The following is a 17383-nucleotide window of genomic DNA, read 5'->3' as shown; positions in this document are numbered from 1 at the left end:
ATGGTACAAGGCAACCTTTTGGCAAAGCAGAAATAGAGACACAGATGTTGAGAACAAATGTATGAACACCAAGGAGGGAACAGGTGGGGGTAGGATGAGTTGGGAAATTGGGACTGACGTACATACTCTACTATGTTGGGCTTCCCAGGTGGCTCAGTGGTAAAGAATCTGCCTGCCAATGCAGGAGACATAGGAGACAAGGGTATGATCCCTGGGTAGAGAAGATCCTCTGGAGAAGGAAATGGCAAACCATTCCAGTATTCTTGCCTGGAGAAGCCCATAGACAGAGGAGCCATGCATGATGCAGTCCATGGAGTCGCAAAGAGTCAGAAGTGACTGAGTGAGCACGTGTGTGCACGCACGCACGCACACACACACACACACACAAATATAAAATAGATAACTAATGAGAACTTACTGTATAGCACAGGGAACTCTGCCAAAAAAGAGGAGATATATGTGTATGTATAGCTGATACACTTTGCTGCACAGTAGAAGCCAACACAACATTGTAAAGCAACTATACTCCAATAAAAATTAAAAAAAAAAAACACCTAACACAGTACCTGCCTTCTATGAAGTGCTCAGTAATGAATATCTGCTATTATTACATTAAAGGGTTTTGATATGTTGACTCTTTTATCTACAGAGAGTCTGTAAAATTATCCCTGAATGTTTTAAAGCCTCTATCTGTGATAGTGAGATGCTCTGATTTATCTGATGTTGCATCATTTAACAGAAGGTATGTGTTAGAGTCATGAATTTTGAAGTCATAAATGTTCCAGTGCAATTCTCTCCACTTTGTGCAGCAGGCAGTTGAGATGCAGAGGGGTCTTCAGAATTTCAAATCAGTATATTTACAGAGGGGAGTCTCAAACTGAGATATATCTGCAGTCTAGAGTTTGACCTTTCTGTAGTATTTATTGTTATCATTTGGGGTTTTGTGTAGATATTATTTCTATACATTCAATGGAAGGCAATGCGGGTGCCTCAGAGTTAAGATAAGGTCTGGGCTTCCCCGGTGGCTCAGATGGTAAAGAATCCACCTGGAATGCATGAGGGTTTGATCCCTGGGTTGGGAAGATCCTCTAGAGGATGTCATGGCAACCCACTCTAGTATTCTTGCTTGGAGAATCCCCATGGACAGAAGAGCCTGGTGGGCTGAAGTCCATGGGGTCACAAAGAGTTGGACACAACTGAGTGACTAAGCACAGCACTCTTCCCATAAGCAATTAGCATGTTAACAACCTGCTGCTGCTGCCAAGTTGCATTAGTTGTGTCTGACTCTGTGCGGCCCCATAGATGGCAGCCAACCAGGCTCCCCCGTCCCTGGGATTCTCCAGGCAAACCTAGATGGGTAGAAAAGGTGAGCATCAAACATGCAAATATTTCTAAAATAATGAATATCTTAGTAAATGCCATAGGAGAGAGGTAATACAGATTCAAGTGTTTGTTGAGGACTTAGTGGAAAATGAATTATATCCAGTAGCTTTAGAATGGAGACTACTTATGTTCATAGAAAATGAAGAGAGCATTCCAGACAGAGAAGCTGTGAGTGAGAGCACAAGACTTGAGAAGAATGAAGTATAAAGAGTAGTCCAGTTGAGTTAAGAAGTCTGTATTAGACACTATGCTATGCTAAGTCACTTCAGTCGTGTCCAACTCTGTGTGACCCCATAGACTGCACCCACCAGGCTTCCCCATCCCTGGGATTCTCCAGGCAAGAACACTGGAGTGGGTTGCCATTTCCTTCTCCAGTGCATGAAAGTGAAAAGTGAAAGTGAAGTCGCTCAGTCGTGTCCGACTCTTAGCGACCCCATGGACTGCAGCCTACTAGGTTCCTCGGACCATGGGATTTTTCCAAGCAAGAGTACTGGAGTGGGGTGCCATTGCCTTCTCCGTATTAGACACTAATGAGTGCTTTATTCAGGAAAGAGGAGGGAATAAAGGAGGAAAGGATGGAAACAGGGAGGAGGGAATAAGGGAGGGAAGCAATGGACAAATGAAAAGAAACACCATTAAAAGGAACACAGTTGAGTCTGATGTAGTGATGTGGATGAACCTAGAGTCTGCCACACAGAGTGAAGTCAGAAAGAGATAAATGGATATCGTATATTAACATGTATATGTGCAATCTAGAAAAATGATGAACCTATGTGAGAGAAGGAATAGAGACAAAGACATAGAAAATGGACTTGTGGATCCAGTGGGCAAAGGAGAGGGGAGGATGTTTGAGAAAGTATCATTGACATAGATGCCCTACAGTGTGTAAAACAAATAGCCTGTTGGAACATGCTGTATATTCAGGGAGCTCAGCTCTGTGCTGTGGTGACCTAGATGGGGTGGGATTGTGGGGAGGGAGGTTCAACAGGGAGGAGATATAATATATATATAATAGTTGATTCGTGTTGTATACAGTAGAAATGAATACAACACTGTGAAGCAATTGTTGTTCAGTTGCTCAGTCATGTCTGACTCTATGTGACCCCACGGACCAGGCTTTTCTGTCCACAGAATCCTCCGGACAAGAATATTGGAGTGGGTAGCTATTCCCTTCTCTAGAGGATCTTCCCAGTCCAGGGGTTGAACCCAGGTCTCCTGCATTGATATATATCTTTTATCAGGCTGAGAGATTTGCAATTAATCCCACAAATGGGTTTAGCTAATGCTTGCTCTCAACAGTTTGTGTTGGCTTCTTTCTAGCAAATTTAGTTCAGAATTGGTGGTCGTCGGTATACAGAACTTTGGATTTAGTCACTTGAATGGTTGATACTTGCTGTTCCTTCCTGGGGACAATAATCTGAAGGAGCAAAAACAAAAGCAGTGTGTGCACAGGGCCAGATAAATTATAAGTCCAGTCAGAACCCCAGCAAAATAAACAATGTTTCTGAAACACAAGTCATGACCACAAAGAATGGATGAATTATTACTCTGGCATTTCCTTTGTTATTTATGTCTGGAAATCAATCAACAGCTGAAGGAACGGAGTAATTTATAAGTCAGGTGCTGTCAAATACTTGTGGGTCTCAACCGGTAGAACCTGTCCATGATTTCCTATGAAAATGGATGGCAATAGAAAGTAATCTTATTACATGCCTGACATTCATAATCTGGTACACATTATCCTAAAGGATATAAAAACATGAATTAAAAATACCATAGCTGCTGAAAACAGAATTGCCCACTGACTGTACAAAACCTTTTCTCTTTCCTCACCACACCTTGTTTAATAAAAATAGATGTAGGTGATGGAACATTTATTATGAAAACAAGTTAACCAAAAAGACCTGTCAATTTGATGGAGGAGGTTATTTGTTCAACAAAATATCCAAGCACATGAGGCAATCTGGAAATCCAATAGGGAAAGCAGAGACACCCCTGCTCTCCCACCTGCCTTCTTGACCAGAAATAAATGTCTGAAGAGCACTGATTAAAAGTATAGACATAGCTTTATGAACATATTTTGCTTCATCAGCTTCAGAAGGACTAAGGGGTGATTGGTCTTCTCATGAGAGCAGAATTTAAACAAGGATCTTGTTGCAAATAGCCAGGCAATTTATCTGCCTCTGTCTCTCCCTCTGCATCTTAGGAGCAGTTGTGTGGTTTCCCCAAGCCCATTTTAGCCGATGAACCCTTACTCATGGAGTCCGCCTCTCAGGGCCAGAGCTATATTAGCCAAACTAATAGGACTCTGACTAGTTTAAGATGCCAAGGATCAGTTCAATGATGGAGAAATATAATTGACAGGCAGGGCAGCTGTTTCCCATTACTTCCTGCAGGCTACATGGTAAGAAAAGTTCTCATTGAAAGTTATTTTGGTAAAGAATAGTAAGATACAGTTGAGTTAATTAGACAACATCAATGGCTCGTGGCACCAAGATGATTACCCATGAGATTATTTTCATTTTGTAGATGAACCTAAAATGGTTGTACTCAGAGGACCCTCCATCCCAAATAATGTCAGAATAATGTCAGATTGAAAAAGATCCTGATGCTCGGAAAGATTGAAGGCAAAAGAGAAGAGATCAGTGGAGGAAGAGATGGTTAGATCACATCACTGACTCAATGGACATGAACTTGAGCAAACTCTGGGAGATATTGGAGGACAGAGAAGCCTGGTGTGCTGTCCATGGGGTCACAAAGAGTCAGACATGACTGAGTGACTGAACAACAACAAATGTCAGATTGGACTTTCTCTTTTGTTTAAGGATGAGCTCATGTGTTTCAAGTCATGGCCAAATCCCAGTCGCTTAAAACAACAGTTTTATTTCTCACTCAACCATGTGTCCATGTGAAGTCGGTCTTCATTGCTCCATCAGGACCCAAGCTGATGAGAACCTCCACCATTGTGAACCTTACCATCCCTGTGCCAGGGAAAAAGGAATAAAGTGAACTGGGCACTAGTTTTTAACCGCTTGGCCCTGGAAGGTGAAGCACAAAGTTTTCTCTCATGTACCATTGTCTTGCGAAAGACAGATGGCTGTGCCTGACTTCAAAACACACTAAACATATTTCATACTTTAAAGAATGAGAATTGGAATATGGTAAATAGTCCCAATGTGCCCCAAAATGCACTAAAAAATTCTTAATCTTTGAGTTTCATTTTTCTAGATATACTTTCCATCTGCCTATTAAGTTTAACCATATTGTCCATAATGTGGTTTTATTTATATTTGCTAACGATACACATTTAAATTCTGATGTGTTTTCACTTGAACTAAAATGTGTTTGGTCTCTAAACCCAGAAATATGTTCATTGCCTAGTGGAGGTTACTCCTACAGAGACCTGTCCTCTGTATGTTCACTAAACTCTTTACATTGACTTATTCAAGTTTCCGTGACTTAAGGGTCATCAGTGTGCACGCTGCTGTTGCTCCCCCGCGTGCAGGTACCTGGACCATTCTGGATTAGTAACCCCGTGGGCCAAGCGCACTGTTCTGGAAATCAACACTAAGATTATATGATAACTATTACTATTTGCCAGCTGTGCCAAGTTCAGGCTAATTTCTTAGAAGAAAAAATTGTTATCTAGCCATAGACTATACCTCCAATTTAACGAGAGGGCATTCTGATGAGATGGGGGGGCACAGTTCTGGATAGGTTTATGGGCTCTTTTCACTTACCAGCTGGACTACTTCCTATATCCTTCACTCTCGGCTTTGATGTCCTCATCTGCAAAATGGGATGATATTACTCTTTCTTTTTTTAAGACTTTTGTTCATGTGGACCATTTTTAAAGACTTTATTGAATTTGTTACAATATTGCCTCTGCTTTATGTTTCAGTCTTCCAGTGGAGAGGCATGTGGGATTTTATTTCCTGACCTGGGATCAAACCCACACTCCCTGCTTTGGAGGGCCAAGTCTTAACCACTGGACCACCAGGGAAATCCAGTAATGCCCACTGTGAGTTTTGTCATTATGTAGTAAGCACCTCCTCTTAATACTGTACTGAATACAATTCCTGGTGCAAAGTAAACGCTAGGCAAATATTTGTGGGGAGGACATGTTATTTTCAACAGGAATCCGGTGTTCACCTACTTTGCCACTAGATGGTGAATTGAGGTAAAACAAAATATTTGCTGAAATTTTATTTTCCAACAGTCAAGACGGGGAAGAAATTATCCACAACATATGGATGTTTATGGTTGTTTGTTGGTGTTTACACTAGATGAGCAAATTAGTCAAATGAGCAGTATCAATACAATCACTGTGAACCCTGATGGTGCGTAAGAGCCATGCGTTTAATGTAATTGATCACAAATTGATTTACAGCTGATGCTGGTTGACAATCTCAGTTCTTTCTGGCTTTTTTTCTAAAATTTTTTGGTGCATTTTTTTTGTGTGTGTTTGTTGGTCATTAAACTGATAGCCAAAATGAAAGAAAAGCAAATTAGTAACTCTTAAAGTTGCTTTTCCTCTTTATCATCACACAGTCATTCCTATTGCAAATATTTGCTTCTTTCAATTTGCTGCTGCTGCTGCTGCTTCTGTTTTTTTTTTTTTTTTTTAAACAAATGCATTTAACCAAGAACGAGCGGGAGCGGGAGGTGAGGTTGTCCTGGCTGGGCTCGGAGTGCCTCAAACTGCTGCCAGCTCTGGGTCTGCACAGGTTTGGGTCTGCACTCCTGGGCACTGGCATTGCCACCTCCTGGCACTGGTTCCCCAGCAGCAAGGGTGCACACTGCCGCTGCCTCTTTCCAGCCTCCCAGCCAGGACTGCGAGGAAAGGGGGAAAGAAGGTTTTCATGTCTGAAGTTTTTCAGGAGTTGGAATTTTACCTGTACTTTCTTGGTATGCTAAATCTTTTTATTTCATCCTTTTAAGTAATAAATGATAAAATGATATGAATTGCTTAGGGTTTTTTTGTAAATTTAACTTCTATGTTCCTTCTTTTCTTCCTTTCTTTCTCCCTCCCTTACCCCCTCCTCCCCTCCCTTCATCTCTTTCTCTTTTATCCCTCAATCAATTATTTCCTGAGTGTCTTCTATGCATCAGAAAGTGTTCTAAGCACTAGAAATGCAGTGCTAATATTCCATTCTCAAAGGAGCAGAAAGATCAGAAACTAAACACAGAAAGTGATAAGAGCTGTGAAGGAAAACCAAGCAAATGGCAACAAGGATGCCTCCATTTTATATCTGTTGGTCCAAGAAATTGGCATCAAATATATATATATGAATTAAGCCATAGGGCAAGCCTACAGAGTACCTAAGAAAGAGTATTCTAGATATGAAAATGAAAGTGTTAGTCACTCAGTCCTGTCCAACTCTTTGTGACTCCATGGACTACAGCCTGCCAGGTTCCTCTATCCATGGTATTTTGCAGACGTGGAAAATGCTGGAATGAGTAGCCATTCCCTTCTCCAGGGGATCTTCCCAACCCAGGTATCAAACCTGGGTCTCCTGCATTGCAGGAAGATTCTTCACTGTCTGAGCAACCAGGGAAGCCCATTCTAGGTATAGACAGAAATAAGTATCATTACTCTGAGCAGGAACTTGTGTGATAAGCAGAAGCCCAGTCTGACTGATTACAGGAGGTAAAACATGATATCAGAGGAGTAAGCAAGAACCAGGAGCCACATTATGTAGAATTTTGTGGACCGTGGCAAAAGTCTGGATATATTATGAATGTGAAATAAAGTTACGAGTTAGTTTTGAGCAGGTAAGTGAAGTGATCAGATTTACTTAGCTGCTGTATGGAAAAGAGACTTTAGAGAGAAAAAGAAGGAAAGAAGTGAGATCAATCAGGACCTTATCCAGGCAAGGAATGTTGATTGCACAAGACTGGAGTGATGTCCACAGAGGGAGTGAGGAGGAATTGCATCCGGGACCTGTTTTGCTAGTTAAATTAAGATGGAAGAAAAGTTATGACCAACCTAGACAGCATATTAAAAAGCAGAGACATTACTTTGTCAACAAAGGTCTGTCTAGTCAAAGCTATGGTTTTTCCAGTAGTCATGTATGGATGTGAGTTGGACTACAAAGAAAGCTAAGCACCGAAGAATTGATGCTTTTGAACTGTGGTGTTGGAGAAGACTCTTGAGAGTCCCTTGGACTGCAAGGAGATCCAACTAGTCCATCCTAAAGGAGATCAGTCCTTGGTGTTCATTGGTAGGACTGATGTTGAAGCTGAAACTCCAATTCTTTGGCCACCTGATGCGAAGAACTGACTCATTTGAAAAACCCCTGATGCTGGGAATGATTGAGGGCAGGAGGAGAAGGGGACAACAGAGCATGAGATGGTTGTGTGGCATCTCTAGCTCAATGGACATGAGTTTGAGTAAACTCTGGGGGTTGGTGATGAACAGGGAGGCCTAGAGTGCTGAAGCCCATGGGGTCACAAAGAGTCAGACACGACTGAGCAACTGAACTAATTAATAGGACCTGAGACAGGGCAGTGGTATTGTACACACTTTCCCTTGGCATCTGAGCTGTATAAGAACTCCACTAAGCAAATGGCTAATTCAATCTCTGCTCTTTCATCTGCATTTCTGTCTGCCTATTGAGAATGTGGTGCTTCCCAGGTGGCTCAGTGGTAAAGAATCTGCCTGCCAAAGGAGGAGACATGGGTTCGATCCCTGAGTCAGGAAGATCCCTAGAGTAGGAAATGGCACTCTGCTCCAGTATTCTTGCCTAGAAAATTCCGTGGACAGAAGAGTCTGGTGGGCCATAGTCCATGGGGCTACAGAGTCGGACACGACTGAGCAACTAAGTAAAGTGCATTGAGAATATATGTTAAGAGGGATTTGGACATTTTAAGAAGCTCTGAAAGTTAAGTCCAGGTTTTCTGAATCATCACAGGAGATGGCTTTCTCCAGCATAAAAGATAACTTCATCTCCCAGTAAGAAAGGAGAGTCACCTCTAACATACTTCACTCACAGTAAGCAATTAATGAAATGATGAACATCAATTATTAGAATGTCCATTACTGCAGATCCAGGGCCTGGGGATATGTAGCATTGTCTAAAGGCTTTAAAATTATCAACCAGTCCTAGCTGCTTCTCTGGTTAATATGAATCCTCCCACTGCTGATATTCCAGAGATAAAACCCCAAGCTCCTAAAGGAGGTAGAAATTAAACTTTGTAATAAATTATGTGCTATCTGAGACTGCATTCTGCAGTGATCCCACCTGGGCTACTGATAAATAAACAGAGTTATAAAACATAGACCCTGTCAGAGACTCCGAATTCCATTACCTGTATCTACTCTCTGCTCTCTCCTTTCCATTTTATTTTTCTCTTGAGTTCTTTAAACGAGAACAATCTCTATTGAGTTATTTTGGTCCTCATCCATAGAAGTTAACAATTCATGCAAAATAGGGTCTAATTTTTTTCTTGAGTATTTAGCAGGACAACTAATCTTCATTTTAAAAAGCTGTCTAGAGTCTTTTTTTCCCTTTCCTCTTAGTCTGGACAGATTTCATTAGCAACCATAAAACAAAAACACCACCATTTCCTGGCCTTTAGGCTAGTGTGTCTCTGGAAAGCATTGCCCAGGCCTTCGAATTGTCTCTGAAGCATTAGGCTTGCATGGTCACTAGATTTATACCTAAGGGGATTATATTCCAGGTGTTTCTCCGGGGACCTTCTCGAGGACTCCCTTTATTCCTCTTTGCTGTGTACTGGTCTCCCTGTCATTCCTGACTCTCTTTATCAGCCTGGGTGACTTTCTATCCACATAGTGAACACTTCCAGCACACTGAACTCTTAAGTCTTGAAACTTTCAATTGTCATTGAGTGTGAAAAGAATTCATATGCTTAGAATTCCTAACATGGAGAAATCCCTTAGATGAATGTTGTTTACATGTTACGAAACAAGAAAAAATGGAAGGTTCTGATATGTTGGCTAGATCCTAAAACCTCATCAATATTTCCATTGAGAATGATGATCTGGATTAGTTCAAGGTTGCTTTGACTTCAGTTTACTAAGGAAGTAAGGAACAGTGGAAAGGACATATGTGAGTTGCGGAGTGGGTGTGGTTCTCCAGTGCCTCTCTCTCTCCTTGCAAAGGAGCACTTGAAGCTAAGGTCCATTTGTGTTTGATTTACTCTTTGTTTGTTTTCCAGTGGATTTTCCCTAATGAAGGAGAAACTTCTAATCTTTAAGTTGGTCAGTTTGTGTGAGGGGGAAGTTTGACAGTTTAATTGTCACTGAATGATTTACTACAGATCAGAGAGGCAAATAGAAATACCAGCATAATTGCCTGTCTTGTCTGATACCCCTTTTCTTAATTTCTATATTAAGAATAGGTGGAAATGGCCCTGACTTTAAAAATGAGAAAGAATAAAGGGACAGAATTTCAATGCCTACTATCAGTTGTATCCTATGGAAATCCCATAAAATTTCAATTTTACAGGAGAAAAATTTAAGGCAGATTGAAAAGTTACATGCACCTCCCCATAAAAGAATTATGGTCACTGTAATTGAAAATGGAAAAGACAGATGGGCACAGCAACCAACTCCTTGATGAAATATTTAATGAGGTGATTACTTAATAGGAATAATTGCTGATCTGAATTTGCAAACTCCACTGAGGAGGAGCAGTATGTTCTGTGAGCTTAAGCTAAGGGGCTTTTTGAAGTTACTATCTCTCCTACAGATTAAGAGGGAAAATAAAATACATCTTTTAGGAGAAGAGTTCTCTTCCCTTTTTCTCCCCAAGATTATTTTTCTCTCCTCTTTTCCTGTCTTATGTTCAAAGAGATATTTAAATCAATACAAACATAAAGTGGAAATCCTTCTTATGTCCAATTATTCAGAATAATTTTAAATATGCTCCACACTTTTTATAAATGCTAAATCATATTGAATGATTCTGGAAGAAACTAGTAAGCAGGTTTCACTGCATTGTCTTTAAACATCACTCCTTTCCTTTTTTGTTTTCTATCTTAAAGAAGCTCTTTGTCAATGTCAATGTATGGCAAAAACCACCACAGTATAGTAAAGTAATTAGCCTCCGATTAAAATAAATTAATTAATTAAAACAATTTTTTTTTAAAAAGCTCTTTGAACTTTTCTTTCATGTGTATAAAATAACTTTTTTTTGCTTCACATACTGAATCATCCTTACTTTTACCCTTTTATCAAAGTTTGTCCATTCTGGAGCCATTCTCTCTAGGACCTAGAAGCCTCACCATTCAAAGACGTGTCAGCTCCCCACCCCTGCACGTACCACGGAACCTGGAATTATCAGTTACCACCACCTGCAGACCTCTAGAATAAGCTGCTTTAAATCTGATGGTCTTCAGAATGAGTAGTATATTGTGGACACTTGGTAAACAGCTTGCCTTAGTGTTGGAGCGTATACATGTGTGCTAAGTTGCTTCAGCTGCGTCTGACTCTTTGTGACCCAATGGACTGTAGCCCGCCAGACTCCTGTCCATGGGATTCTCCAGGCAAAAATATTGGAGTAGGTTGCCATGCCCTCTTCCAGGGGAACTTCCTGACCCAGGGATTGAACCCACGTCTCCTTTGCAGATGGGTTCTTTACCACTAACACCATTTGGGAAGCCCAGGAGTTGGAGTACATACCTTTTATTTATACCAAGAATATATCATGCTGCCATACCTGTCTTCCATTTATTTGTCTCTCTTGACTGTGGTGTGTTTTAGTAGAAGTGGGATCTTTACAGAAATATAGCAATGATATAGATACCAGCATGACTACCAGATTATAGTGTCAGAGTAGAAAGGCAATTAGGTGCAATATATCTGGGTGGAATTCACTCAGAATTAGTTAAGTGTTGTATCTATGCTTGCTTCTTAAGAATTAGGGGGCAAGAGTTGTAGGCTTTTCAAATTAGCAATGTTAGTGTTTTATATTTACATTTTCTGTATATATACTGTGTGCATGTGTGTGTGTGTGTGTGTGTGTGTGTGTTGAGAACGCTCAAGATCTACTCAACAAGTTTCTGTTGGTGGACTGGGAATTGGTAGAGGCTTTATGAAAAACACTAGGGGCTTCCCTAGTGGCTCAGATGGTAAAGCTTCTTCCTGCAGTGTGGAAGACCTGGGTTCAATCTCTGGGTCGGGAAGATCCTCTGGAGAAGGAAATGGCAACCCACTCCAGTACCCTTGCCTGGAAAATTCCATGGATGGAGGAACCTGGTAGGCTACAGTCCATGGGGTCACAAAAAGTCAGACACGACTGAGTGACTTCACTTTATGAAAAACAGTACAGAGGTTCCTCAAAAAATTAAAAATAGAGCTTCTATACAATCCAGCAACCTCACTTCTGGATAGACATCAAAGGAAATAAAACCAGTATCTTGAAGAGATATCTGCACTCATATTTATTGCAGCACTATTTACAATAGCCAAGTTATGGAAGCAGTTTAAGTGCCCATAGACAAGTGAACGGATAAAGAAAATGTGATACACGCACATACAAAATTTTTACATTTTCTTAATAACAAATAGACATGTAAGACATGACTATTCCATTTATATGTGATAGAATTTGTTCAAACCAGTGTGGAGAAAACTAATAATTTTAAGAAATCTCTAGTCAGGACTGGGTTGAGAGTCTTGAGCTTGATTTTGATTTCCTTTGCCATTCTTAGGCACATTCTTCCAAAACGTTAGCCAAGTCTGCTACCAAGAGCTTGTTTGTACATTAGCATTAAGAAAAGTTCTTATTTTTGACAGCAATTTAGCCGAGTTTGGGTCCCATGCTAGAGAGTGCACATGACATAGACCATGATGTGATTGACGTAACTTGGAGCGATCTCATGTAAGGTTTGTTTCCTCACCTCTTTCAGGTCCATCGTCAAATACCGAGAGTTCATCAAACCTTCCTGAGCACTCCATGAACATAACACTGCCCTTGCCCACGCCCTGCACCCACCTTCCTTGCTCTACACTGTTCTCTGTGGAACGTACCTCTGTGTGACTGACCACATAGGTTATAGGTCTTAGTTTGTCCACCTTCAGCTGCCCTGAAATGTAAACTCCATGAGGATGCTGCAGCTGCAACTTTATGTTGGTGGTGGTTTCATTGCTAAGTTGTGTCCAACTCTTGCGATCCCATGGACTGTAGCCTGCCAGTCTCCTCTGTCCAGGGGATTTTCCAGGCACGAATACTGGAGTGGGTTGGCATTTCCTTCTCCAGGGGATCTTCCTGACCCAGGGACTGAACCCAAGTCTCCTGCACTGCAGGCAGGTTTTTTTTTTTTTTTTTTTTTTTAACCAACTGAGCTACCAGGGAATTAGCTCCTGGTGTATGCATATACACAGTGAAATATTATTCAGCCATCAAAATGAGATCTTGCCATTTGTGACATGTGGATGGACCTATAGGGTATTATGCTAAGTGAAATGTCAGACAGTAAAAAACAAATTCCATATGCTTTCACTTACATGTGGAATCTAAAAAACAAAGCAAATGAACCAACATCACAAAACAGAACCTTAGTCATAGATACAAAGAACAAACAAGTAGTTTCCAGACGGGAGGGAGCTAGATGAGAGGAATAGGTGAGGTAGATTAAGAGGTAAAACTTCCTGTTACAAAATAAGTGAGTCATCCATATGAAGTGTAGAGAGTAATGGATATAGTCAATAATTGTGTAATATCTTTGTCAGGTGATATAACTAGATTTATCATAGTGATCATTTTGAAATGTATAGAAATATTGAATCACTGTGTTATGCACCAAGAGCTAACATAACATTGTAGGTCGATTGTTTTTCAAAAACAAAGAAATTCATTAAAAAAAAAAAACAAACAGATTTGTGATTACCAGAGGTAGGGGTTGCAGGGAGGGGAAATTGGATGAAGGTAGCCCAAAAACACAAACTTCAAATTATAAGATAAAGAAGCACCAAGGATCCAATGCAAAACCTGATGTATAGAATTAACACTGCTGTATGTTATATGTGAAAGCTGCTAAGAGTGTAAATTCTAACCATTCTCCTCAGAGGAAAAACAACTTTTCCTATTTCTTTTATTTTGTAACTGTATGAGATGATGGATGTTCACTAAACTTATTGTGGTGATCATTACATGGTGTATGTATAAATTACTGTGCTATACACCTTAAGCTTATTCCGTGCTATATGTCAATAAAACTGGAAGCAAAACAGGAGCAGAAATGAAAGACAGCCAGACGAAAACAATAATTCCATGCTCCAGATCTTTATTCATTTTTTTCTTATGATTTAATTGAGTAGAATCCATTCATATCTAAGTGTTTTTCAAGCAAACTATTAATGCTGAACATTACATATACTTTAAAGCTCATGTGTAAAGTGTCCATTGACATCACAAGATATCAATCTCTGACAAAGAAGAAAAATATATATATAATTCTCAGGGAAACATCAGTAAAAGCGAGCTTATCCATCTCCTGCCTTCTGATAATGCTAGCACTTTAATCTCAGATGTTCAACCCCCAGAACTGTGGGAATAAACATCTGTTGTTTCTAAGCCACCCAGTCTACAGCCACCCATAGAACTAAGACATAGTCCTTATTTCAAAAATCCTACATGAATTAGGTCTATAGATTTTCACTTTTTGTGGGTCACAGTGTAAGCAATGAATGCAGGTAATCCATTTACAGGGGATATTTTTAAGACATAGGCTCCCCTGAGTCCCTCATCAGGCCACATTGTGCTGTGTATGAGAGAACAAGCTAAATGGAAGACTTACTGAGTGATGTGTGTCCAAGGTATAGCTCTCAGTGATATAAATAAAGTTGAAGCATATATTTGAAGAACTAAGATGGCATCTAGATAAAATACTTGAAGAAATAAACAGGACACAACTATCAAAAGAGAGATGCCTGGGGCATATATTTCCTATCCAGTTGAGAGAAACAACAAACACACAAGCAAACAGAAGGTAAAGCATCTGCCTACAATGTGGGAGACCCGGGTTCAATCCCTGGGTTGGGAAGATCCCCTGGAGAAGGAAATGGCAACCCACTCCAGTCTTCTTGCCTGGAAAATCCCATGGATGGAGGAGCCTACAGTCCACAGGGCCGCAAAGAGTTGGACACGACTGAGCGACTTCACTTTCACTTTCAATCTCAAATAGGTATTTCCCTAAACAATTTCATGTAAGTCTGTGCAAGAGAAAACACTCACCATATGACCGCATACATGCACACATGAACACTCATTCTCTCTCAGTCTCCTTTGTAGCCAGCAGAGCCGTGGGAGAAACAAGCAATGGGATTTCATGATTTGAGGTCCTTCCAGCCCCTGCATGCCACTGAATGTGGATAATAAATAAATGGATACGTATCCTGATATTAAGTGCTTTTGAAAAAATGGAGGATTCCAGCTGCTCAGAGGAAATGAAGTCACTCTGGCCCTCTATTAGCAGAGATACCAGCCTCATATTCATTTCTAACATCACTCACAGGGGTGGGTGCTTCTTACCAAGAGTGATACTGAACTAAATCAAACATGACCTTGTTTGATTAGAAAACCAATAGTTACTTCTCCCCGGGGAACTTCATGGTCTTTTGCTATGAAACCTAGAAGTTGAGTGAATAATACAATGGAAAGGTGCTAAAACAGGCAACCCTCTCAATAATTAAAAGACATAAAAAGAAATTGCCTGCAAATTTAGCAAAACTAACATGATATCCAACATAGCTATCTCAGGATCCCAAGGTAACTTTGGCATCACTGTATGGAAGTCCATACTGAGGATTTGGTTAGGGTTGGTGATGGGGACCATGGCAGAGAAAGATAGCGACAAAGCAGAGTCACAAGGAAGGGCTGATGAGAACCACTTCTCAGTGGTGGAAGGGAAAATCAGCATTTACTTTTCTCAATCTTGCTTTACTTAAGCTGTATAGACATGCCTGTGTGTGTCCAATATATGTATATATATAATATATATTATACACACACAAATTTATATCCACACACATATATATCCGCATATGTATGCATGTATATATTTCTTCTCGTTATGTGAATGTTTTCATGATGATTTGTTTTTTTGGTAGGTGATATAAATAGAATCTGATCATATTTCTGAAGAAGCCTACTTTTTGCCAAAGTTAGACTTCTGATTCTGAGGCCCTGATTGATTAGCTTACATTGACAGGTATGGTCTCATATTGAAAGGCAGTGCTCTTGACACACTATTCTAGAAGCTTTTGCAGTATCTCACAAGTTGATATATGTAGCTTAACAATTAAGGGTAAGGGTGGTTTCAAAGTAAATTAACTAGGCTTCTCTGGTGGCTTAGATGGTAAAGAATCTGCCTGCAATGCAGGAGACCAGTGTTTGATCCCTGGGTTGGAAAGATCCCCTGGAGAAGGCAATGGCTTCCCACTTCAGTATTCTTGCCTGGAGAATTCCATGGACAGAGGAGACTAGCCAGCTACAGTCCATGGGATTGCAAAGAGTCAGACACAACTGAGCAACTAACATTTTCACTTTCTTTCTTTTAAGGACTCATCTGATTAGGTCAGGCCCACACAGGATAACCTCACTTTTTACTAACTCAATGTCAGTTGATTAACGACCTTAGTTACATCTGAAATATCCCTTTTGATGTATAATGTAACATAATCACAGGTGCAATGACTCATTGTACTCCTGAATCCCACCCACATTCAAGGGGAAAGGGTCATATAGGGAACATATAGTCAGGAGGGGCAGGAATCTTGGAGATAAATGAGATCTGCCTGCCACACTCTTTTTGCCCTCTATGCTTACTGACTGATACCGAACTTTTTTGCAAAGAGTCGGACATGACTGAGCAACTAAGCACACAAAGATTCATAAGAGCCATGACTAACATTTTTTAGACCTTACCACATACCCTGTACTATGCTAAACATTCATTTGATGATTTTTTTTTCCTCCCAAAAACTCAGTGAAGAAATACTAATGTTATCTCTGTTTTATAGATGAGGAAACTGAGACTTCACTTGAATAGCTCCCCATGACGACACACCAGGACAGAGCACAGCAGAAGTGTAGGCAAATGTGTTATCTTACCACAGTCAACTTATAATTTCACTCTGTTTAAGATGACCTTGGGCCAAGCAGTCACTGACATTAACCTCCAATAAAAACCACAGGTACATTCTCTAACTATTCAGATCAGGATAAATAGTAAACCTACAACCCAGGCAAGAGGAAAAAGGAGAAATATATATGTGCAGGCAGCATTCACAGCATTGCAGTGACATTGCCCAGGGAAAAAAAAACAGAAAAGCCTCATCAGCATTCACAAATTTCCTAAATATAATATAAAAATACATTCCTTGTCATACTTAATGACACTGCTGCCACTTGGAGTGATTGGAGCTTCTGATTTTTTTATTTAAAACCATTCTTTCCCTCTCTCTCTCTTTCATCAAAGCCAATAGGATCCACAAACAGTACTAGGCCTAAGGCCCCAGAGCGGAGCCAAAGCATGTTGAATATCAGTAGCAGAGAGAATAAGAGGCAATAATTCCCTACAACTGAAATAGCAGATGCACACACACTGAAAAGCAGGCATGTTCCCTTAAAACATAGATCCTGGAACACCTGACCACTCCTCTAGGAGTTAAAGTACTTTTTGAAAGCACATGTATGAATGTCAATGTCGCCTAAGGTGCTATTTATGAATACATTATAACATGTGGGCAAATCTTGACTGTGATGACTTTTTCTAACTCTGCATCAGAAAGCCTGGTTTTGCAACGGTGTCTTTCTTAACTCCTTTTTCTTTCTTTTTTTTTTTTTTTTATCTTAACTCTTAACCCATTCCTAGTGAGTGAGTAGTATGCAGGCCTTGTCTGTCATAGGCATTATTTGCTGCATAGCTATGCTTTTTTTCAAAGACCACAAAGTGGTAACATAAGGGCTAAATCACTGAACTCATGTTACTCATCCTATGAAATACACACACACACACACACACACACACA

At 40.3% G+C, this 17383-nt stretch overlaps 1 long non-coding RNA gene across 11 annotated transcripts in view; it reads left to right on the top strand.

Moving 5' to 3' along the window:
• The window catches only part of LOC147358453 (uncharacterized), a 137930-nt gene that overhangs the window by 21190 nt on the left and 99357 nt on the right, over window positions 1–17383 (top strand). For 8 of the 11 annotated variants that reach the window (XR_015141683.1, XR_015141680.1, XR_015141682.1 and 5 more), the window contains one exon: window positions 5285–5404. The exons of the other annotated variants lie outside the window; for them this stretch is intronic. This is a non-coding gene — a long non-coding RNA (uncharacterized LOC147358453). The remainder of the gene's footprint in view (window positions 1–5284; window positions 5405–17383) is intronic. 11 annotated transcript variants of the gene reach the window in all.

This window comes from Bos grunniens, chromosome 15 (assembly GCF_055505025.1).
Source record: "Bos grunniens cultivar Pamir isolate PY7600 chromosome 15, Bosgru_T2T1.0, whole genome shotgun sequence".
Taxonomy (NCBI): domain Eukaryota; kingdom Metazoa; phylum Chordata; class Mammalia; order Artiodactyla; family Bovidae; genus Bos; species Bos grunniens.
Note: the sequence above shows the minus strand (reverse complement) of the source record. Positions and strands in the feature narration are given on the sequence as shown.